This window comes from Amblyomma maculatum, chromosome 7 (genome assembly GCF_055883805.1).
Source record: "Amblyomma maculatum isolate TAMU_Amacu chromosome 7, ASM5588380v1, whole genome shotgun sequence".
NCBI classification, from domain to species: Eukaryota; Metazoa; Arthropoda; class Arachnida; order Ixodida; family Ixodidae; genus Amblyomma; species Amblyomma maculatum.
Genome location: NC_139350.1, coordinates 111,737,482 through 111,763,201, shown reverse-complemented (window position 1 = coordinate 111,763,201; position 25,720 = coordinate 111,737,482). Strand labels below are relative to the sequence as shown.

General features: G+C 45.3%; 1 pseudogene; it reads right to left on the bottom strand.

The window, feature by feature from the left end:
• Positions 1-22,286: 22,286 nt before the first annotated feature.
• LOC146184433 (uncharacterized) lies at positions 22,287-24,264 on the bottom strand (annotated as a pseudogene).
• Between the last annotated feature and the right edge of the window lie 1,456 nt (positions 24,265-25,720).

Below are 25,720 nucleotides of genomic sequence, written 5' to 3'. Positions count from 1 at the left end.
TTCGAAGGTTTACCAAAGATTCGATCGGCATTCGCGGGATACAAGCAATGGCGGCTACGACGCGACACGGTGCTGAACGTGGCAGACGATTACACAAAACAATAGATCGAAAGAAGTACCGTAACGCATTGGTTGAGCAATGAAAGCTCGGGCCGATCGGAGCCTATCGAAGCTCATACATAATTGAAGTTGCAATGATTTTACCTTCTGTTCCATCCTCATACACTCGCAATCACGAGTAATGACCCTGGCAGGCGATCACTGTGCTCTCGGCTGTCACCTGACTGTCATCTGACATATTAACGTGCGTGAGCATTATTAATAAATATTTATAATATAGCGTTACCGTCGACGGCGTAGAATGTCCGCGCCATATGACCGCGGAGCGCAGAAAGGTCGCCGAAATTTCCTCCAAGTGCACCATTCCTTCATTTCCTTATTTTTTCCTAGCGGCCTGCTCTATTGTCACTTGACGTATTTTGATCTCTGGGACTTTTTTTTTTCTTTTTCCTTGCCGCAGCGTCTCATGACGCAGCAAAGTGGATAAAACGTATTTTCAGCCAATCCTGCTGTTGGTTTTTTTCGTCAATGACTTGAACCCACGCATGCCTAATAGAACTGATGATAAAAACCTTACCACTGCGTGCTGGATACTTTTGTTTTTTGGAATGTGAAACTTCTCATTTGCCCTCGCAGGACACAAATTCAAAACATATTCACAGGGGTGAACCAGGCTGTTTTCCGTTGGATCAATGCGTCCTTCGAATGCATCTTTGCGACAGTTTGATACCTTGCTTGAATTTGCGCGACTTATTTAAAGGTCATCATTCTCAACGTTACTGGAAATGTCTCACTGTATTCTCAGGTGCGCAGGCCATTCTAGAGATTAAAGCCATAAAATATGAATGTACACTGACAAAGCCTATATATTTCACTGAAGTGAGCTGCATCAAGTGCAAAGCTGGTGGCACATCTGATGAGGCCGTAGGCTCCTCACTGTAGATTATTGCACTGCCATTGAGAGGTGCTTAGCACCAGTGGACGCTTAGCCAGGTGTGTTATATCACAGTCAGCAATTGAGTCATCCCTTTTGAAACTCTCTGCTGATAGCGCCTACGAGCCATCACTTAAGTAATTTTTGTGGTTGTCATCTAATTACAGTTTAAATTATACCCTGCACTCTTCCAATAATTATCCCTTTGACGTAGTGAGCAGCATTCTTTATCTCTATTCTTGTAGCAACTGCGACTATTTTTATCTATTTATTACCCCAGATGTTATTTACAATTTTGCAGAGGAAGTGTGCCTCCCAGTGCCTCAGTACACTCCCAGAGGGAGTCCATCGCCTTTGAAGAGAACCTGCTGGAACTTTTTCTACAGCTTTCAGACAGTGTCATGCCCCTTGCAAAGCATGAGCAAGAATGTCTGGCTGTGCACATTATGTGACTACAATGTGCTCATAAGCGCACTCGTTACCACGAACCAGTCAGCCAATGCTGCACAAAAAGGCAGCGGGAAGTGTATTCCTCTGCTGTCTTATGTTCTTCTGGAGACGGCCGAGAAAAAGTGCGGCTTCATCAACAAGTAGAAATCTTTGTGCATCAAGCCGCTCATACTATGTGTATATGACATTCGTTTTGAAGCCTGTTTCCAAATACACGTGTAAGAAGTGCCACTGCATCGGAAAGTCGCTATGTAATAGCTGACTCTTGTGTACATAACAGCGAAAGGGATCATTTAAAGCAGCAAAATTTCATCATGCTTTTCATAGCCCGTTATTATTGCTGGGATAGGCACCGAATGTCTGTAGAGAAGAGCAGGCCGCATCTTTTCCATCTCAAATTTCCGACGTCAGGGTTAAAGTCCTGTTGCTGCATTTCTATGTGAAGTGCAGGTGTGTTATCAAGGGTTTCTTGACAAAGTACTTGCAGAATGACATTCCCCAATTACAGCAACAATGTTCAGCATTATTCCGATTCCATTTTTATATCCATGCTTTTTTCTTCCGCTCCTCTATCTTCTGAATGTTCATATGCACTTCTACTAACTTTCTTGCCCTAATATTCACCGCTGACACTAAGTGCCCCTGAAACTTTAAGCATGGGATCGAAACCTTTTAATCGTCGTATTCATTGAAGTTCCATCCCTAGTGAAAAACATCATATGAGTCGCAATAACCTCATACAGGTTTCTCATACTAAATTCATACAAATCTCATTAATTCTATTATATATTTCTCATATGATGAATGAGTTTATTATGAGGTCGTATGAGATTAGTATGAGTTCTGTATGAGAATTTGTATGAGGTTATTGTGACTCATAGGGTTTTTCACTAGGGATAACATTACCTTAGGTGCCAAAAGACAAAGCATGCGGCAAAATTTCGTGCTAAAGATAAAAGCTGCCAATGATGGGGCGGTGTACATGATTTTAAAACTTACAAGAACGACTTTATGCCAGCTGGTCTGATCCTTCTGTGAATTTTACTAGCTATACCTATGCTGGCTGTCTATACACTATTGAAGGTCCCTTGTTGCCATTTCCAAAACTGAGCCTCTTAGGAGTCTGTATCTGAAGATCTGTGCCTTGCGTTGATGTGTTGTCCTGCATCTGCAAAATACAATGTTTCTCAGTGATGCATTTAAGCCAGACACCATGGTACCCTGAGTGCAAGCCAATTGTTTGAGATGCTTCAGCAAAAGTGCCCATATCCTCGAGCTACCAGATCACTGCTAGACTCAATGGTAGAGATGATTTCACAAGTGGCATGCAAACCAGCTACTGTGGTCCAGTGTACGCCCCAGTCGGCATCTTTTGTCGACGTTGTGAGGGAATAAAGCTCCAAAATAAGGGACTCAGGAATAAAAACCTGTCTGATCTTTATGTTTTGTTCTGAGCTCCGTGTTCACATGTCCAGCGATAGCTCCTGGCATACCAAATAACTTCCTACTGCTATATTATCTTTGAGTTTGTGGGTTTCACTTTCAATCAATGTTTGCCTAGCTTAAATAAGACCCTGTCGAACTTTGCGGAACTCAAAACCCTTGAAAGATGCATTTTATAATGGGCTGCATTTGTTGTGAGGTGGTTTTGAATTGACATGTTTTTTAAATATACCTGCGGTGCTATAATGGACCACTCCGAAGCTGACCTGCCAAGTGAAAGATCTGTATATGGACCTATTGCTCGTAAGCACTGCAACATAAACTTTATTATTGATGCAGGTGCCGGTTCCCCTAAACAGATTGCATTACTAGTTTATGTGATTATCGAAGTGAAAATAAAAAAAGTACAATCCCCAATGCTTTCCTTGGCCTCGCCGACTGTTGGCTTCTTTCCATGTATTATAACGAGCACCCTCATTTCCCCTTCATTTGTCTGCTTGTAGATTACGGAGGTCTCGGTTCTGGCAGTCTTGAAGCCATAGGTAGCATAAGAGGGTTCTAGCACAGCTTTCGCCCTCACTTTTGATCACGTTCTACGTGACGCTGGCGGTAACACAGAACGTTCCACGTCCACCGCTATGGTTGAGGGTGGCGCTGGTGAACACTCTCAAGTTTCGTATAGAGACAACATTAATGCCCAAGGAAGTAGCAGGGGAGACAGCGGCCGATGTAGCTCAGTTACAAGAGCACCGGACGCGTTATTTGGAGGTCGTGGGTTCGGTTCCCACCATCGGCACGTTGTTTTTTCTAGTACTTCGTGTTTAATTATCTTCCGCCTAAACAGATTGCATTACTAATTTATGTGATTATTGAAGTGAAAATTTAAATAAAGGCATAAAGTACCATCCCCAATGTTTTCCTTGGCCTCGCCGACTGTTGGCTTCTTTCCTTTTTGTATTATAACGAGTACCCTCATTTCCCCTTCATTTATCTGCTTATATATATATATATATATATATATATATATATATATATATATACTGGACGCGACATTCGGAGCTAGTGGGCTCGACTCTCACCAACGGCGAGTTGTTTTTCCTTCTGCGATTCATTTATTATTCTTTCTCCCTACAATCACCGTAAGACTCTATTCTTGTCAATATCAACAACAAACGTAAAAAACAAACATGCACCCCCACGTTTACTTCGACTCGTAGACTGTTCACTCCTTTAAATTGTAACATAACGAGCCTCTCATTTCTCTTTCAACTCTCTGCTTAATCGCTTGCGAGGGTCACGGTTCTGACAGTCTTGAGGTCGAAAAGGTAGCGTATGATTCTTCTCGCACAGCTGCCGCCCTCCCTAATGATCACGTGCTACGTGACGCTCGTGGTATGACAGGATGTTTCACATCCGCCGCTGGGAATACGAGTGGCGCTGGTGAACAGGCTTCGGCTACCGTCAACGTAAACACCTAAGAAAGTAGAATGTTGGGCAGCCGTCTTTGTTGCTCAGTTGGAAAAGCACTGGACGCGACATTCGGAGGTCGTGGGTTTGACTTGCCCCAACGGCGCGTTGTTTCTCCTTCTGCTTTTCATTTAATATTATTTCTCCTTAAAATCACCATAAGACTCTATTCTTTTCACTATCAACAACAAACATAAAAAATACATCCCCCACGTTTACTTCGACTCGTAGACTGTTCGCTCCATTAAATTGTATCATAAGGAGCCCCTCATTTTCCCTTCAACTGTCTGCTTAATAGCTTGCGAGTCTTCGGTCTGACAGTCTTGAGGTCGAAACGGTAGCGTAAGAGTGTCCTCGCACAGCAGGCGCCCTCCCTAATGATCACGTGCTACGTGACGCTCGCGGTATGACATGATGTTTCCCATCCGCCGCTAGAGATACGGGTGGCGCTGGTGAACAGGCTTCGGTTACACTGAACATAAACACCTAAAAAAGCGGAAGGTTGGACAGCTTAGCCAGAAGCCAAAGGATCTTGATTGCTTTGCCAAGAGCTTTTTACCACTCATGCCCAGGTTGGATGATGACGTGAAGCAAATGCTGGAAAAACCAATAACAGCCGCGGAAATTGAAAGTGCCATAGATGAATTAAGTCTTCATAAGTTACCTGGACCTGACGGGCTTGGAGCAGCCTTGTATAAGTTATTCAAGGTAGAAATACCTGTCTGTTTTGAACGGGTGATAACTGAATGTTATGAGAAAGACTTTGTCCCACCACCTTTTCGCAAGTCACGTGTAGTACTGATTCCAAAAACCGAGGCCGCGGCTAGATTCCTCTGTGTCTAAAACTATCTCCCAATAAGTTTAACAAATGTGGACTATAAAGTATACATGGAGGTCCTAGCCAAAAGATTGCAGAATGTCATTACAACCCTTGTAGGACCTCATCAGATGTGCAGAATTAAAGGCAGGACTATATTCACCATTATTCACGTGGCGAGAAGCGTATTGGAATGTTGCGATGCCATGCAAGATCACGTAGCAATGTTACAACTGGACCTGCACAAGGCCTTTGATCGAGTTGGGCATGATATCTAGTATGCACTTTTGGAGCATGTAAATGTCGGGAGTGTAATCGCAAATGGTGTTAAAATGGCTTACAAAGACTGCGTTGCAAAATTAGTCATAAATAGTAAATTGAGTGAATGCATACCGGTGCTATCTTCTGTTCGACAAGGGTGTCCATTGTCACCCCTTTTTTTGCCTTATACTTGGAACCTTTCTGTTTCAGGCTTCTCTCCAGCCAAGCTATTACAGGGTACACATTTTTCAATGTTAGAGTTAAGGTCCTAGCCTATGCTGACTACATCGCAGTGTTTTGTGCGGGCCAAGACAGCGTAAAGGAAGTTGCCAAAGAAGCTGTGGAGTACTGCAAGGCTACTGGCAGTGCAATTAACTGGACTAATGTTTAGGTTTCTAGTATGGAGACTGGGAACACACACCGGAATACTTTTGCAACATCAGATGGACGATAACACCGGGCAAATACCTTGGTGTGCCACTTGATCAGCACAAGAGCACGAAAGAGTACTGGGAAGAAGAAACGCAGCGAGTTAAAAATCAAACGAACAAGTGGGGAGGACACAACTTTTCTATGTTTTCTAGAGCTGCTGTGTATAACGTATTTTTGGTTGCCAAGATATTTTATGTACTTCAAGCTCTATCAATGACAAGAGCGTCTGTACAGAAACTTCACCGTGTACTTGCAACGTTTATATGGGCATCCACATGGGAACGCACGAACCGGGGCAATCTGCTTCACGCAGTTCAGAATGGGGGCCTTGGATTGACGCATCGATTTCTCAAACAAATTGTGTCTAGATTTTCCTTTTTGCGTGAGCAAAGTGACACCTTTCTAAGGACTGTAATTCAAGTGAGATTACGTGAGTCACTGCCTGATTACGTCATATCTGCTTTTTCAAAACCGGTGGCATTAAGCCCCTTCTTGCGGGAAGTTGTTTTATCTTTTCGTATCCTTAAGGCAAGGTTCTCAACTGAATATATGTCAATTGTGCGGCGGAAGAAGTTGTATAAGGATCTGCGAGATATGTTTTTGGCAGTGCCAGTGTACCGCGCTGTGTATGATGTAGGGTCTGAGCGTGACGTTTTGAAAAGGGTAAAACGTATGCCTGTCAGAGCTTGTGCAAATTCATTCTTTTTTCAATTGCATTCCGGCACTCTTCCAGACAAACCATGGCTGCAGAACAAAGGGCTCTTTGTACCTTGGTCTATTAACTGCATTATTTGCATAAAACCCGAGACCATTGAACACATATTCTTGGTGTGCCATGAGTCAGTTTTCCTCTGGGATATCTTAAAGCGACCTTTAAAAAAGGAATTGCCAATAACGCCATTCGGTATCCGATATCTGCCATGCGCCGACCCTGAAGGAGTGCTGATTGACATGCTGATGCTATTATGTATGCATAGCGTATGGAAAACGCTTATGGATGTCAGGCATGAGCGAACCGTTGTACACCCCACTCGACACTACTTCATTGAGAGCGTGGTATACCTGAGAGAAATTCTGCGTGCACAAGATAATTTTCCAGAGTGGCTACCTGTACTGGACCAGCTGGCTTCAGTAAAGCCCTTTTAAATCTAGCGCTTTAGGCAGAACGTGCCTAGTGCTTTTAGCATTCTTTTTGTTTTGCTTTGTTGTGTATTCTGAGTGTATGCTGTGTGCTTAAAAAACTGGTAATAAATTTTTAAAAAAGTTGGACAGCTGTCATTGTAGCTCTGTTAGAAGAGCACTGGACGTAACATTCGGAGATCGTGGGTTCGACTCCCACCAACGGTGCATTGTTTTTTTTTCTGTCATTCATTTATTATTTTTTCTCCCTAAAATCACCATAAGACTATATTCTTGTCAATATCAACAATAAGCGTAAAAAATACATCCCCCAGGTTTACTTCGACTCGTAGATTGTTCGCTGCCTTAAATATATATATATATATATATATATATATATATATATATATATATATATATATATATATATATATATATCAGAAAATTTCGCTTGTGCCTTGGAACATCATCAATCTTTGCTCAGATGATGTTGCAGCAGCAGCTGTGAGAATACTGCTCTGCCCACAAACTCTTCTGTTGCTCCTATGTATGTGCCTCAGGAGAAGATGATAGCTTTCTTCACATTTAAACTAAAAATTTATGACTGCTGTCCAGCTCTATGAATACCTGTTGATTTAAACTCCTGCCATCATGTCGAAGATGACAAGAATACAGATTCCCAAAGCTGAAAATTTGTAGACATCGCTGACAGTTTGAGCTTGCGTGTATTGTCATTAGTGAAAGCCACACTTATTTTTGGCCTGCTTCGTCTGTAGACCTGCCCTTGAATTCATTTGACATACAAGTGAACTGAACAATGGCACTGGCTACATAGGGAATGACAATTGCCTTATGTGTGCACTTGATGCAGACTGTCTGCGTGGTCCCAAAGTCAGCCATTGTTTCTTCTAGGAAACACCCAAAGAAGGAGCTGACATGTGTTTGTGAAGATTTTTAGAATAGTTTTTTTCTATACTGTTTCAGCATTTACAGCGGTTAAAGTACCTGACCATTTCTTGAACCCACATTTTAGAACTGTAAAATTTGGGCCACGAGCAGAAGGATGGGGTGAAAACTAATGGGGATGGACGACACAATCATAAACTGAACCTAGAGTTCGCTGATGCTTACCAATCTATGGCACATGGCACACACACTCGACAGGTCACAGTATTCTAGAGACTAAAGTCTATAGAAGATGAAAAACACGATAAAGAAATTCTAAAGCATGTTAGCCTGTAACATAACAGACAAGAACTGACAGAGATATCAAAGGTAACAGTTTCAAGATAACTGACATATGAATAAAACTGAGCATACTCTAATGAACAGTAGTAGCCTGAAAGCGAGGTTATTGTAAACAATGCATTGCAACTCACTTTGATCTTTAAAATGGCGGCTAATGATGACGCACCAGACCGAGGCTGTAAAATACACTAAATTACTGATTTTAAGTAGATTAGATGCGAGTATTTGTTGAAAATGCTTGATAACATGGGAAAAAGCAATCCACAGAAACTCCACTGTCCCAGGAGTATGAAATTAGAATCATAACAATTACCGAAGTAACCAAGATAAGGTTGGTTGTCTAACTGATTATTATTTTGTACGAATTAACACACCGGTATGTCCTGATAAAGGGAAGTAATTACTGAAAGATAGAAAAGAATGCAGAATAGCAGATTACTTCATCTTCTACTAGTAAAGCCTGCTTAACATGTAATATTATTTTGGTGGACTTCGTGAGAGTGAAAACTATATTCTATTTAAACTCCGATTGATACACAAGGGTAGAAATGGAGGAAGGTGACCCTGCAATACCACCTGGCTGCCGTTTTAACTCAGCATTTACCACTAGAGCGCGTTTAACATGTGATATGATTTTGGTGAACTCGGTAAGAGTGAAAACTACATTCTATTTAAACGCCGATCGACTCAGAAGGGTAGAAATTATGGAAGGTGAACTCACTTGTAGCCTCCTGGCTACCGTTTCAATTCAGCTTTTACCATTAAAGCGTGTTTAACAGGTGATATGATTTTGGTTGGCTTCGTAAGAGGGAAATATATTTTGTGTAAACGCCGATCGACACACAAGGGAGAAAGGTAGGAAGGTGAACCCTGAAATATCCCCTGGCTACCGTACACATCAGCGAGCAGCGGTCGAACTCTTGCTCCACCATTACTTTCTTCATGCGACGCCTTCGGACTACCGTTGGAACCAGAGTGCATTGGACATTAGCCGGAATTTGTCTTGCTAGTAGCCGCAAAAAACGATTCATGCATGAAAACCATGCAAGTAACCCCACTACATCTTCGCGGCTGCTTGCACCAGAGGAGAAATCGGCAAAACTGCAATAAGGTATCGTCGGCTCGTGGTTCTCTGAGTTTCAAAGCAATGCTTAGAGAATTGCACAACTGAGTCCAAAGCTAGTTGTTTCATCTCTGGAGACAAATTCTTGAGGCACCTAAGACCAATTCAAAGCGATAAGGTGAAAGCTGGTTCTAATGTAGTATTTATCTGAAAGAATCCCGACGAACACAATGCAGGGCAACGGCTTCCACCGAGCCGGGTTTCAAGGTGAGTAGCTGCACTTGGCGGTGATGGCGCTGCTCATCGTGCAGCTTAGTCTTCATAGCTGGCGACAGATGACGTGAGCCACGCTCTCTCCAGGATATAGAGGGTGAAAATGAGCATAATAGCAACTGCTACTACCCCATTTCAAAGGGGACTCTCCTATATTTCATCCATCCATCCTCCCATCCATCCAGGAGACCCGGCTGAAAGGATCGTCGTCACCCCCTACATTGCCATGGTGATGGCAGGAACGGTACACAAGAGCTAAGCTATGTTGTTTACTTACCGGGCTGGCATAGTCGGTTAGCACGTTGGGTAGGCTGTCTGAGGGGTTGAAGTTCGACTCCTAGTAGCGGATTGTTTTTGTTTCTTAAATATTAAACGGAACCCTTCCAATGTGCCGCAAAATCTCATGGACAGATATATTTTTCACCTTGAGCCAAATAAAGATTTCGCCTTAAAAACAGCATTGCGAAGAGTGATAGAGGGGCAAGGGCACTAAGACCTTCTGTCACTCTTCTCAACGCCGTTGTTTTCTCCAAAAAGCTGAGAGAGTTGCGCTGTGAAGAGGAAAGAACAGTGGGCCTACACCGCATGCGAAAGATGGCATAGGTACGCGCGTTATTAAAGCCACGAGGCCCGAAATTGCACATGACCTATCACAGCCCAAACTGAGTATGCGCCATCCATGCGCAGCTCAGGGCTCGAGCTTAAACGAACCATCACATGCCAGAATAACATGTATTATTCACATTGTATTATTCAAACAGCCGAAGTTATCGACTAAAATGTGAAGCGCTATGATCTGTCTTGTGTAATGATTATTTTAATAATACTGTTAGGAAGAAGATCGGCAGTGGTGCGAGAGGAGCCCTCGCGCTAGACCAGCCATCAAATCATCGTTCACCTGTCACCATAATTTGCCGTTCCCTTGCTTGTCGCAACGTAAAATTTTGGTTGAACGCGCAGCGTACGTCATCCCCATCCTCGCCTTAGAGCATCGACGCCGATCCCTGAGATAACGCAGTGCAGCTTCGCCCCAGCAATTCCTGCCCAGACCCGACAAACTACTGCCGCCCAGCCCCAGCCCGGATCTGAAGACAAGGAGCACACATGTACGGACCAGAGACTAGACCAGAGCAAAGACCTGACGGACCAAAAAAACCGATAGACAAAAACACGCAAACCCCGCCCCACCCAGCCACCCGACGCGACCTCGAGCCATCAGTCCCATAGGTTCTTCGGTGGCATATGGCTGAAGAAAAGCTCCAGGGGAGGCAGATCACCCAAGCATTATCGTGGTCATCGTCATCGTGGTGGCAAGCGTATCATTCTGTCTATCTTAAACATCTTTACCGTCACCTCACCATGGAATTCAACTAACCGATCGGGACGATCACTTGGTGGCCCCGGGAAGTGTCAAGAAAAAGATCGGCAGTGGCACAAGAGGAACCCTCGCACTACGCCAGCCATTAAATCAGCCTTCACCATGTCACCACGTTGTGTCATTCTCTTGCTTGTCGCCACGTAACAGTACTTTCTGTAATGGCTGTTGCCCAAAAAACCTGCTCTTTGTCATATTTCGTGTTAGCACCGAAGGGGGAATGTGACATTCTCTATTTTGTAGCATATTTGTACATGCCCTTCAATACTCCTAATGTGCGGTACACATTCATATCCAGTCATCTCGGTAATTCTGAGTAACATTCTGGGGTGCCACGCAGGTTGCGCGAGTCAGGCTTTCTGCCTTTTAATTCTGAGAACGGCCCTCCTGGTTCTGTCTATCCCATCTTAATCCTGAAATACCGTCTGCGGTTGAGGAGGTCTTCGCTCCTGCTGAACTAAAAACTTTATCACTATAACAGGATCTAATATTATACTGACTGGCATTAAATCAGTTTAGGCATTCCTGCTCACAACGAAGCTGCACTGCAATAAAAAAAAACACAAGTCAAACTTAGTTAAACCGAAGGCCGAGCGATAGCTCTTACGGTCTATGCTATATGATTTGCGTTTGTTGGGGAACCCAGTTGCTTGGGCGCTGACTTGAATGCGGGTTTCTAGAGCGCACTTTGTGCGCCTTCGTTCAAAGGTCCGGTTAGTTGCCCAGGTCCGGGTTAGGTGCGAGTCCTGCTTATCGTTGTTCTGGAGTTTACGTGTCTTTATTGGCTTGCTTTAGCTATCGTTGCTTCGCCAACTCATTTTGGACGAACTATACCCGCTTGGCAGTCTGATTCCGCCATTGGTTTGCGACGAGGACATTTAGCTGCATTGCGAGCTTGACTATAGGCTGGGTGCATGAGTTATTATAATAGCGTCCCCTTTGAAACGGGCTGAAGGCAGCTGCTACCATGCTCGGAACTGTTTTTTTTTTTTCAATACATCTTGAACGTTGTTAAAATCTGTACCCTATTTTGACATTTTGAGTTATAAAATGTTGTCTCTACATTTGTAAACTTAAAGGGAAGCCGGTCGATTTTTCACTTCTCACAGATATCGACGCAAATTGCATCAAAATTTCTGAACATCACGATTACGTATGCCAAAGAGAGCAGTTGAGGACGCTTTAGTTTTCCCAATGTAATTTTAAAGATAACTCCCAGGGACTCGTAACCCGCGCTGCCCGATAGGTAATTTTAAAGGCCAACACTTTGCTTGATGACGTAACAGTCGTGTAGGAGTGTGGAGCAGACAACGGCAATAATGAAGCGGCTCTACTGGGCGCAGCTTGTTCGGTGTGGTCAGCTTATCCTGACATGCACGATCTTAAGCAGCCGGTGATCCTGGCACGGGCCTAGGGGATTGCGACGCTGCTCGGAAACAGCCTGGCACACCGCAGACAGGGTCGGCAGTTTGCTTACAAACAACATCGATCTTGAAATTACCACCTTACAGTTTCAGCTCACACTTAATGCATTCTCTGCAGGAATGGGTGGTGTTTAATGCTGCGTTGTTGGATTCACAAATTATTCAGCGAAAAGCAACACATTATTTTGCACCGATTTCCTAAGAACAAGGAGCTTCCCAATAAATTAAATCCTGCGATCCGGCACCCCCTCTGAATCTGAAAACGCATGTGTGCTCAGAACATTTCACGCTTTACTGCACATAGGATGCTTCTGATGGAGGATTTTGACCTCGCGTATATTGGGGGATGCTTGAAATGGATATTGCGTCGGTGTTCTTTCCGCGCACGGCACAAGCTAAACTGCCTGGCCGGAGTCCGTCAGTGACGACACGGCGGAAAAAGATACGATAAAACCTATTGTTATCCTAAATAATACGCGTTTGGATAAAGGAATGTATGAGGATCACTGATCTCCAGCGAGATTTTTGCGATACCTGCGATACAAGAAAATTTCTGCTGGCGTTCCCGTCGCGGCTACAGGTGTGCCTTATCCTACCACGTACTGCAGCTCCACAGCTAAGGCGTCGCCTAAATTACATCTACATTTTACTGCGAGATACTTGAGTTGACAGCAAGGCTGTTCCACGAATACGCCGTTTACTATAGCGATGATCGTGAAACAATTTCGGCCTAACAACGAATAGGGCGCAGGGCAGCGCCAGAGCGCTGTTGTGCGCCGCTATCGCCAGCAGCATCGTTGCGGTAAGCTCGTGGCATCAGGTGCTCCAAGCTTTGAAACTTTTTCGTCTTGTTGTTGATGCGACTAGAGTAGGTCACTTATTGGTCTACCGCAGAACATATATTACCTCGGGCAAACGATTCTACTGGTCGGGACGGGCTTTATGCTGTACCGTCGGGCGCATACTCGAACGTTGTGCCCGTCGGAAGGCACAATAGACAATGCCTATGCGATTTGTTGCCCTTGAAAATTGCTTTAGTGTGTAAAGTGTACGTAGTTGAAACTGCATGGCCAGCCAGTGCGCCTAAAGTTTGGCATACGGGCTCGCAGCACATGCTGTATTTCCTTTCGTAAACAAACGGCGAAATCGCTGCTGAGCTTCGTAACAGTCGAGATCAGCAGACTGGTTAAGTATGCCACGTAAGACGTCAACAGAAATTTCAAAACTGCTTTCGCTCAGAGCGTAATCATTCTCGCAACATAACCACGGCCCACTAAATTTTGTATACCCTCCAATTTTTATTCATCGGAATTACCATTTGCAAAAGGCAATAGTTTTGGCCGTGTAGCAGCGTGTAGAAAAAATGACATAAATTTACAAATGCCATTTGGTGGGAAAGACCCTAAATTTTCTTGTAGGAGGTATTGCTGCTGTGGATTCACAATCTCACTCGCAGCGAGGCGGACATAAGGTCGGTATCGAAGTTAGAATTGGAAATTGAACTATACGTGAATAAATGGCTCAAAAATTCTAGGGAATGCATCATGTACACGGTATTAATTAAGCCGCATTCAAGATTGTTCACTGGTTCTGCCCCCATACATGCTTTTTGTTTTCTCAATTGCAACTGAATGACGAGTCCTGGCTGTCACTAGCCGATGCCATTGCAGCCCACTCACCGATATAAATTAATGTGTTCCACATGGTGCCGCCATTGCAGCCCACTCACCGATATAAATTAATGTGTTCCACATGGTGCCGTATATGACAGCGATTGACATTCGCTCACCTCGACACTGCCTCGACAGAACAGAAGCAGATGCGTGCGGCTCGGCTCCACGCCAGTGTCGTCATCGTGTAACGTTTCGCAACGCAATGTTCTCCGGGCTCCTCACTCAGGGGTTTCAATTTTCATTGAAGGTTTTAGCTTATTAAAATGTATTGCTCGCGTGTAGTAAAAATGAAATCGCGTACAGTGATGACAACCTTCAGCAATGTCAACCACCAACTCAGCAGCACAGCCTGAAAATCGCCGGAGTTCCTCTTAAGTCCCCTGTCTGCTTTTTTTTTTGCTACCAATCTTCCAATCGCGTTTTGCTGACTGCCACCGCAGATTTTATTGCGTAAGCAATACTACTCCAGGTCTCAGTCCCTTCGCGTAGCCGCCGCCGGTAGCCACGGGGACCTTTAGAGCAGCTGCAGATGGGCTCCCAGTTCAAGCCATCGCGTGGCCGCGGCCGGTAGCCATGGTGCGCATTAGATGGAGAAGAGGAAGCTACGTCGGCTTTATTTACGCAACCTACCGGGTTTCAGTAAAGCTAAACCCCAGCTAATTTTATTCAACCAACCACTGCATCACTGAATACAAGGGCCTCAGGGTAAGTGACTTCGCCTGCATTGACATCCGGATGGATACAACGACGCTCGCGTATAAAATTTTCAATTACTTGTATGAATTTAGCACACTGCGTATGTGTCAAATTCGTGCTTAAATTTTTGTATAGCTCATACGAAAACAGCAATATGCAATTTTCTCGAGGTAAGGGTCTCGCAACAGGCAAACAGTATATTGGAAACATGTCAAGATGACTGACTAATTCGGCTAATACGGACACCAGCCCACTCGCATCTTCAGGGAGCTGAGGGAGCTCATAAGCTTGCACGCAGTCACATCTTCCGGCTAGACCTAACCTTCACTTCACTCTCAGCAAAAGCAGGCTACGCTATAAAGAGATAGAACACTAAATAAGAGTCAAGAAAGCCTCTGTAGGCCTCTACATCAGGTACTTCTTTGAATCCAGCTACACTTAGCCAATGATAACCGGGAAACTATGCCGGGTCACGGCGGATCTGGCACATATGATATGGACGTGTCCTGAAGTCTCAAATATGCATAAACAGAAAGAGAAGAAATTTCGGAGCCTGAACTGTTGAGCTGACACAGTCATATTCATCTGGGTCTAATCCAACTTGGCGAACACGCTGCCCGGGACCAAGGGCTCCAGTTCGCGCCGTCTAGGCGGCAGACTGACGCCAGTCCTGTACTTGTTAGATATTAAAGTTTCACCACAAGCACCTGAACTAGCTTCAAAAAGTAAGACACTGCCTCTTCAGCGATTAAAGAAAGCTTTTTTCCTGACTTGCATTATCCAATTTCGATACAGTTCAGCAGTCTGCTTTTTTTTAATTTAAATTATCTAATTCCTACCTTCTCTGTATTTTATCCGTTGTTTAATACAATTTACTTCTTTCTCCTGATGCCCTGCATACTTACAAGTGTAAGGTGTTTATTGGAGCACCAAGACCGTATGCAACGTTCGCAAACCAAAGCGACGAGGGCAGCGTTCGAACTAACAGCTTGACAACATTGCAGCGCCAACAATGCTCCGGCTCCACTTCGTCTACCTCTTCGGGTTGGCGAGCTGATGGTGATCGGGATTACTACACAAGTTAGTTTCCCGGATCTGTTTTTACTGTGCGTAAACTCTTTTAAGGTATCAAAATTCTTTAGCTGCCCATCTGCTGGTGTTCAATTTACTGAGGGCTTTCTCTTATATTTTGCCTTCAGCTTCGTCAGGTGCCTTACCCATATCTGCCTGTACAGCCTCGTTTTTGGTTTTGCCAAGGGTACATAGAGCAAGCTGTCCAACTGTTGTCTGATTTATTTCCAATATCAACTATACCTCTTCCTTTAGGCACAAAAACCGCATTCCCGAAAGCAAGCCCTGGCACCATATTATTTTCTTCCAATACCCCTCTGTACCTGATGCCTGGTATACCCCACAATACCCTATGCTATTATCCCGGCATCTTTTTTCCATTTTGCCCTAAGCGAGTCTTCGTGTGTTTCTATCTATGCCAACCCATCGTTTACACATACCGCGAAACAATTATATTCTGCCACCCTGGGTGTTTCATTACTTTGTATTTTAGGCACATGATCACTTGAACTTTCACGAATATCAGACCTAACTTACTTGCCCTAAAGCTGAAGCCTAGAGCGTCCCCTTCGTTTCCACACGAATGAGAGTTTCAAGTAGTGCTGACTATCTGCTAGCAGTAAAATATCATCCGTATACATCCAACTGGGGAGCCGGTGCTCTACGACCTTTTCTCCTAATATATGCGACAGATTAAAGCCCAGTTTACTTTCTTGTCGCCATCTTTCATAAATTTCATATATCTGAACACCACCGGTAAAAGAGGACATCCTTGTCTTAATCATTTACACATACCTGACAATTTCCGTACTTGTGTTCTCCTCGCAGGTAGTTTGTACTTTATTATCTAGCTACATTTATTGTAGAAGATCAGTTATCTCATGATCGATGCCTTATTCCTCTTGCACTTCTACAGTGTTTCCCTGTTTACGTGGTCCTAGGTCCAGTTTATGTCCAGGAAGGCTAAGCACAATATTCTATTTTTCGCCTTAGCTATTTACATGCTCTCGGCAAGCACGAACAGACTATCATCTAAGGTCGTACTATTTCTAAACCGGTTCTGAAATACTGAGAATATCTTTTTACTTTCTGTTCACAACTTCATGCCTATTTGCATCGCTTCCCTTGTAAGCCTACATATAATAGATGTTCTCGTAATCAGCCTGTAGGATTTGATGTGCATCCTGTCTCCTTTCTCTATTTTACTCTGCCTCCAGCAGCCCTGAATATGCTTAATAGTGTCTCCAATGTTACAATGTTTTCAGCAATATTTTCTTATGTAGGGTATACTGCTGGGCTAGTTGGTGGTGGTTATCAAACATTATGGGGTCGCAGCGCTGGCAGACAAGGACAAAGGACACACAAAGTTGTGTGTGTCCCTAGTCCTTTGTCCTTGTCTGCCAATTCTGCAACACCATAATGTTGATAACATTTCCTTGCTTCTAGCCTCGTCGTAGGGGTGCAGTAATAATGGCACTCTAATACTGTTCCCAAGGATGCGGGAATTAATCCCAGCCGCAGCGGCCGCTTTTTGATGGAGGCGAAAAGCAAGGCGCCCGTATGCTGTGCTCTGCCACATCAAGTTAAAGAATCCTAGGTGCTCAAAATTTTCAGAGCCCTGCAATTCGGTGTCTCTCATAGCTCGAGTTGCTTTGGGACGCTAACCTCCAATGAACAAACCATCCCTGGCTGTAGGACCGATTTTGTTATCAGCTTGATTTGAAATTCGTCTACTTCTGACAATGTGCATTTACGAAGATTTGCTTCCGTGTTTTTTTGGGGGATTAGGTAAGTCAATTCTAAGATGAGCTCTATCCTGTTGTCCTGTGGTGTTGTCTCGATTGTGGAGGTTACCTTACCGTCTTTCCTTAATGAATCTCCAATAACGAAAGTAACATATTTCGGAACACCACGTACGCTCCAAACATTTCCCCTCGTCATCTTGAATGCGTTCCCGCTTTCTTGCATTTTATGGAAACCAGCTGATAGGGATTCAGAATTTTCTTGATCCGCCTTCAGTTGCGCTGCGAATTTCAGCCATCCAGCGATCGTTGGACTGCTTCATTTTACTTTGGACGGGACTTTCTTTCTTTTGTCGATACGATTCCCATTTTTCGTCAGTCTCTTTTGTGAGACGTCTTCTTTGCCTCTAGGTGTCATTTTGAAGCTACCTGTCATTGTTCGATGTGTTCCCTAATTTTCTCGTTCCACCAGTTTTGTTGCTTCCTAGGTGAAGACATTGAAGACATTTTATGGCAGGTTTGGAACGCAGAACACAACCCAATTTTCAGGATTGTGTTCAGAGATATACGAAAAGGAAGTAAACGCAGCAAACCGCTGGAGTAGAAAAGACTCCAGCGGTTTGCTGCGTTTACTTCCTTTTCGTATATCTCTGAACACGATCCTCAAAATTGGGTTGTGTTCTGCGTTCCAAACCTGCCCTAAAATGTCTTCAATCGGTCTTGAGCCACGGCGACTATGAACAACTTGTAGCGGAGGTTCGACATCTGCACCACCAGGCATTACAAGAGGGTCACGAAATAATCCACCAGTGGATACCGGGCCATAGTGGAATTGTTGGCAAGAATTTAGCTGATGATGCTGCTCGATCTGGTCACGATACGACCGACATTGTCGAGATACCATTGACAAGAGCCGACGCAGCAAGGCACCTTCCACTGATCGCCCGAAACGTTACTAGATAATCATGGTCTACGCCAAGATGGTGGACGTCCCGCTCGCACCACTTTGACCAGTTGCTTCAACAGCAGGTGCCATACGGTCTCCCCCGCTGTGATGCTTCAATGTTGTGCCACCTGTGGCTATGAGTGACGTTTACAAACGCATATTGCCACCTCATCGGTATGGAAGACCCTCCAACGTGTGAGCAGTGTGGATGTGTCGAAACTATTACGCACCTACTTTGTGGCTGCCCTCAGTTTGAGCCTGAGCGTGCTTTCCTGGCTGCTACACCTCGCCGATTGGACTCTTGTGCTCTTATTGAAGAAATGATTCTGGGCCCTTGAATCACTCAGTGAAGGCGCTACTTAAGTTCTTAAAGGACTCGGGGTTGAGTTCAAGACTTTAACTGCACGCTCTTAACCCCTTTTCAGTGTAGATCTCTACATATGTTATAGACTCCTTCGCTTAGCACTCTTTCTTTCCTTTTTCTTTCTTTGTTCCTCTTCCCACGTGTAGGGCAGCCTACTGGGCATCGCCTGGTTAACCTCTCTGCCTTTCTATTCTATTTTTCTCTCCAAGCTTTTGTACTTATGAGTACTTTTAGCTGATAATTATTCCGCTTTTCCATGGAACATTTGTGTATTTCTTACTCAATGGGGGCCGCAATTAGCTGTATTTGTTGTCATTTATTTTTTTTTTGCCCTTTCAATTCTTCTGCATTTCTCAATTTATCAGAGCCTCCATCCGCATATTACTACAATTAGGATCCCTTTCGAGACTACTCCATCTCTTCGTCTACTTCTATTTTAGCGAGCTTGCATGAAATTGCTGCGACATTAGACCATATTTGCCTGCCTGTTTCGAAATTTTCATATTATTTGTGCCTCGTATTTAGTTCCTCTGTTTACAATAACTAGGTAGTGTCGCTCACAGAAGTCTCGCATTAACTCCTTGTTACAACGTACGCACCCATCCAGATCATCCATCGGGTTAAGTCCACCAACAGGATATCTGCACCATGTCCAAAATTTACATCGTTAGTGAGACTGTCAACAAAGAGACTCAGGTTTCCTTGGCTGCATTTGTCCCTTGTCAACAAATAAACACCTAGCTATGTCATTCAACAGGCAATTTTTCATGATACCGAAATATGTCTTATGCAAGATCATTTTATTCTTTGCCAATTTGTTCCTCCTTTGCCAATTTGTGCAAACATACCAACCTCTCCGCCCTTCTTCTCCGTTGTTGTTCCCTTGCATCCTTCTCAGATGCAGCCATCAATTAAAGGTAAACCTTCTAGGTTCCAGATATGTGTCTTTCAAAAAATGTACACATCATTTTCACCATCCGTTAAATTCTATTTAGTTCTTCGCGCTCTCCAACTACTCTCTTGTGTGGTTATGTAACTGTTGCTAGTGCTAATTTTTTTGTGTTTTCGTTGTGAACTTCCCCCTTCTTATTTTGTTGGGCTCAGCTTCCACAATTGCACTATCTTCTGCTTCACTTCCACCTAACCCTGCGCCCGGAGACCACGCGCACCCCCTAAACGAGGTATTGCAAGGCCCTCAAGGCGACAGCTGATCTCTGCGTCCACCCTTTCATTAAAATGGAAGTCATCTCTTGGAAACCATTTGCCCAAAATTGCTTACTCGCACATACCTATTTACCTGTTACCTGTGCTGCTTCGAAGCCTTCATCCTGGATTAACTTGCTTATCGCCGGATTAATACTCACCACCTCCTTTTCAACCTTATCGTTATCGACGAGCGGCTGTACCAACCTGCCTACTACAATCTGCCTATGCTGTGCTATCGCCCTTATATCGTCAACCCCTTGCATACCTTTCCACCTTTTGTGCAGCGTCATCATCGAGGACATTGTGTAGGCCCGCTGCCACCATCACCAAATTACGCGCTTTGGCATTCTTCGACAGACTGTTCTTCTCTATCAACACTACGTTTACTCACCTCCCTCTGAACGTTCCAGCAGATTCACGCCTCCTAGCCTTTACGAGCTCAGTTATAGCTTGTTCCCACCTGCTCATTTTGTAATCCGCATCGATAGGTCCTGAGCACTCCTTTTTCCTACCCGCTCTTGGTTTAGGCTTCCTGTTTTCTGAGGCCTGTCTGGGAATTTTTTTGTGCCCTTTCCCTTTTTTTCGGACTTCCTAGTTGCACCATTGGACAACTCTTACCGTCTGACGTCACCTGACCTACTTTGGCTACGGTGCCCATGCGTGATCCGCACAGAGGCGTCTGCCATTATGGTCCCCAAAGAGTGCCGGACATTTTACCTTTCAGTTGAGGTAGCTCTCCCTGTAGCTTCTATTCTCCATCTTTAAAACCCCCAGTTCGTTTTCCAGGACAGGCACGCGCATCGCTAGCATTGTTTTTTCCTTCCTCCACCCTGTCCAAGCGCGCTCTCACCACGCAACGGTGGCACAAGACATCCGCGCCTTCCGCCTTCTCTACCGAATTGAACCATGTTTCTTCAGATTAACCAGGCCCTTGCACAACTGGCATTTACTGAAGTGGCATTTAACCTTCTTGAGTGACATATGCTGGCCTATATCCAGTCAAATACTGCTACCGCAAAATTGCTAACATGAAAAAAAAAACAGCTACAAAACACGCTTTCAAACAAATTCCACCAACTGCAACAGCCGAACACCTGAAAAAGACGAAGTATATTTGTAGAAAAAATAACACTATAGTAAAATGACTAACTCACGAATTAGTGCTGAAAGTCCTAGCGGCCGGCACGAATAAGCAGGCCGCTAGGACATTCAACTGGAACTTAAAAATGCCAGCACATGCCCCAATTCTAAATACGAAATATTAAAGGAAAGAACCCAATCTTCGCCGCTTTCCCTTATAGCTCCCGTAGTCGTCAGTTCATCCGCTTCCTATCGCCACGTGAAATGCAAAGAGCGATGAAAGCCGGAGGGTGATGACGCCATTCGCGTGGCGAGTTTTGGCTGCGTGTTTCAGATGACGGCGGCATTACGCATAATAAAGAATCCTTGCGAGAGATGCTATCGAATGAAACATAAATGTAGTTCCATATTAGCATTGTTGTGTGTCTCCCAAGCTACGGAGAAGCCCTTGCTTCTTATTGTATTTTGTTTCATCAATAATATCAATAATAAGGCAATGATTAGGAATAGATGGTGCATTGAAAGAAATTAACAAAAATGGAGGTAATAAAGCATAACAAGACACATTAGGTAAAATAAAATGTAAGCTGGGCACTTTTCAATGATGCAATAACAAATAAAGAACAGAAATCATTGGCTTAACTAAGCTAAGCCAGAATATTCAAAGCAAAAGCAATAGTAATCGTGGATGCGACCGAACCATTTATTTGTTGTTCTTGTCGCACCTTCAGGTCCGCCGCCTAACGTCGTCGCTTTGAAGTCCCTCTACTTGGTCTTCGGGAGTTTCCATCACTCGTTTAGCTCTCTTAGCTTGTTATTTCCTTTCCTGCATGTTGCTTCTTCATGGTTAGAAATGTCGGCGGGATGAGTACATTCGGCTTGTATGAGAGCCTACCGAGCGCTCGACCGGCTGCTCCACGGCTTATATCCCCCGCTGCGGCACAGCAGTTGAAGAGCACCGCGCATGTGCAGCTAGGCGCATAACTAAGTGATGACATCACGCACGGTGCTTTCAGAGACCGCGTGGGAGGTTGTGGATTGATTGATTGAAAAGACGTTTATTTCACTTTTTTTGCGCCGCAGGCGCTACGGTGGAAGGGGGGAGGGTATTGTCGAGAATAGGGGGTAAGGCTGCCTCCGTTTTATTCAAATTTTCTGGAGGCAGCTAAGTGCTTCTCCTTTGCACTGCGGAGCCGGTCACCGACCAGCGGCGCGTCTGAGTCCTGGACGAACATGAGGAGTGCTAGCTAGAGCTCGATGGCATGATCTCGAGACGATGTATCGGGCAGGCCCAAGTCCAGGCAGAAGGCCATGGTCTCCGCTTAGCGGTGTGTAGAAAGAAAATTCCCAGAACAGGTAGTTAAGATCCGCACTGCAGTTGCACCTGGAGCAGGAAACAGAAATAGGTGGCGACGTGCCACCCCAATAAAAGCGATTCAACAAAAAGGCGTAAGAATAGTGCCTGTTTGAATCCACCACACCAGGACCGATTCTCGTCAAGTGAATGCCATCGGGGACGTGCAGGTATAGAGAGGGGGTTGCCCATTGCCGTGAGGTAGGCGGTGCGATCAAGTTTCATCACTAGCTTCTTCGCGATCGGATCTGCAACCTCAGGTGTGGTAGCGCCGGAAGGGGGAAGAGTATCAGAAGCTCTGGCTAGCACAGTAGACATATGAGCGCGTTCTAGTCTAGGAGTCTTCTCGTTTCCGGAGGTACCGCAGTGCGCGGGGACACAATGGATACTAACGTGTTGACCGCGTTTGCGAAGCAGGCGTGCGTTATGCCTGATCTTCTGCATTACTGAGTCCGTATAAAGAATGTTGGTGCATGCCCGGTAGGCAGCTTGAAAGTCCGTGTGCACACGATGGTAAAAGGGGTCAGTTTCAGAAGAAACTGCGAGAGCCGATTCCAACTAGTTAATATGGCCATTAGCTCGGCTCGGGTACCGAATGGCATTTCTTCCGATATATGGTGGCATCGGCCCTGACTCTCAGTTGTCCTGTCGTACCACGTAGTGGTGTAGCAAGTGTGGTTGCTGCCGTCCGCAGGCAGTGCAGTGTCCGTGTACACAACACGTTCAGTTGAGGGGATTGAGCTCGTGGCCCTAGCATGCCTCTTGGCCTAAGCCCGGCGCTGCATTTGCTGGTGCGCATGCATATGTAGTGGAAGTGGCTTCCCTTCCGTGAGTGACGTGGTTTCCCATGGCGGCGTCTTGCTGGGCAAAGCGGGAAATGTGCATACATCGTGCTCGAGAAGCAATAGTGTGTGCCGCCCGGCGTATGTTGCGCGTAGTCTCGTCTGCTGCGTGTGAGCGTTAATTTCGAGGAGCTCTGAGAGGTCATTGAGCTTGCTGCAGCTTTTGAGCGCATCAAGGCGTGTGTACTTCGAAAGTCCTGTGACGTTGCATCTGGCTTTGTTAAGTAGGCGCTCAAGCGCGAGAAGTTTTGTACGGTTCACAGGATGATACGGCAGCCCGTACATAATGCGGGCGAAGAGAAAAGCTTTTGCGAATCCGCATTTTGCGTTCGTGTGCTCCGCGGGTGCGATTACTGATTGTTCGTAAAACGTGCAAAATTTGTTTTGCAGTCGTTGTGACGCGTTGGACCCAACTTTTTGCAGTACAGTTCTCGTCCAAGTGCATGCCAAGTATTCTCATGGTCTGCTTTCGTGCGATGGGCTGGTTGCCAATGGAAAGTTTAAAACACCGCTTCTCCTCCTGTTTGGTTATGGTGGTCCGGCCATCGTGAATGACGACAAACTCAGTTTTATCTGGGGCAGTCTGTAAACCAGTATCCGTGGCGTAGTCGGGAATGATGTCAAGTGCTGTTTGTAAGACATCCTCCATCTCGCTGATGGACTCCCGATGTGTTCACACGGTGACGTCGTCAGCATAAACAGCATGCTTCAAGCCCGGTACGTCCGCAAGAGGCCTCGGTAGCTGGCGCATAGCTATATTAAACAGAGTTGGGGAGATAACCAAACCCTCAGGAACACCTACTGAGTTGGGGTGGTTAGAATTGGTGTCCTGACCAACTTGGACCTAGGTAGCTAGGCCCCTGTAGAAAACCAGCTTTGAAGTTGTATATTTTCCCTCAGTCCGAGGTGACGAGCTTTTGTCATGATTGTGGTGTGGGGGACACCGTCAAAGGCCTTGAGTATGTCCACTCCGAGAACAGCCTGTGGGTGCACTGTTTTAGGGTCGAGGACGTCCTTTCTGAGGCGGAGGAGTACAAGTACATCTTGTATAGATAGTCCAGGGCCAAATCCACACTGTGTGGGGGCCAAAAGGACGTAATCTTCAAGGTACCACATTATTCGTGTGTTGACCATGCTCTCCATTACTTTACAGACGCATAATGTTAAGGAGATAAGATGGGGGTTGGATAAGGTATATGGTGGCTTGCCAGGCTTCGAGATGGGTTTGACCATCGAGAACTTCCAAGAGGAGGGCAATACCCCGGCATCCCAGACTTGGTTTAACTCTTCTAGGACAGCTTGCTTATACTCGGGGGGTAAATTACGTAGATTGGTACGCACACCTAATCGGCTCCCGGAGTACTACGAGCTGGAACATTTCTGCTGCAGGGCATGTTCCAGCTCGGGAATGATGAAGGGCTTGTTAAGAGGATCCCTGTCCTCGGCAGGCTCATCCTTCTCGTACGTGGTGTCTGAGGGGCAAGACATATGCGGGAAGAACAGTTGAGCGGCCTGTTCAGCGCGTTCCTTAGCGTTGATTTCTTCTTGGAGAGCAACGCGCGCCGCCCCATCGTTAGTCTTGCGCTGGCCGAGGAAGGAACGCAGGATTGCCCAGACTTTAGACGTGTGAGTTTGCCCGCTGATATAGTCACAAAGTTCCATCCAGCGGTCTGATGCGAGCCTATTAGTATATTTTTTTATGGAGCGCTGTATGTTACGCAACCTCTTTTTGTGGTACGCAGCATGGCCTGACCGCCTGTATTGTCCGAGAATCCGACGCCTTCTATACCATAAGGTAAGCAAATGCCAATCAGGCACAGGGTGGTAAGAAGAAAACAGGAGGCTCTTGGTGGCTCTCCGCTTGGCTTCGCATAACTGTGATTACAGCTGGTTAACGTGCCTGGCTGGAGGCTGCTACCCCAGTACCTCACGGAATTTATCCCATTTTGTGATATGGCTTAGCCTCGTAGTGGCATCTGGCTTCATCTTCGTGTTGACGTGACTTGTGCGAAAATGTATAAGTGTCGGGAAATGGTCACTTCCCAAGCAGTCGTCCAACACTACCCATCGAAACAGCTGTGGACGGGTGCTCCAGGTAAGATCAGGTGGCGTGTGTGCTTGGTGACATGTCTGTCCTAGGCGAGTGTGTGTTTGGGGCATGTTGAGAAACGACAGCCCGTACTGTGAGGCTTTTTGCACGACACGGCTGCCGTGCTGGCTGCATGTGTTGCATCCCCATGCGATATGCTTAGTGTTGATGTTCCTGCATAGGACTATAATATCTTGCGGATAAAGCCTTTTAGAATGGGAGATAAAGCTGAGGTCAACAGGTGCGTGATTACCCTTATTCCAGGTATTTTAAGGAATGATGCACACAGAG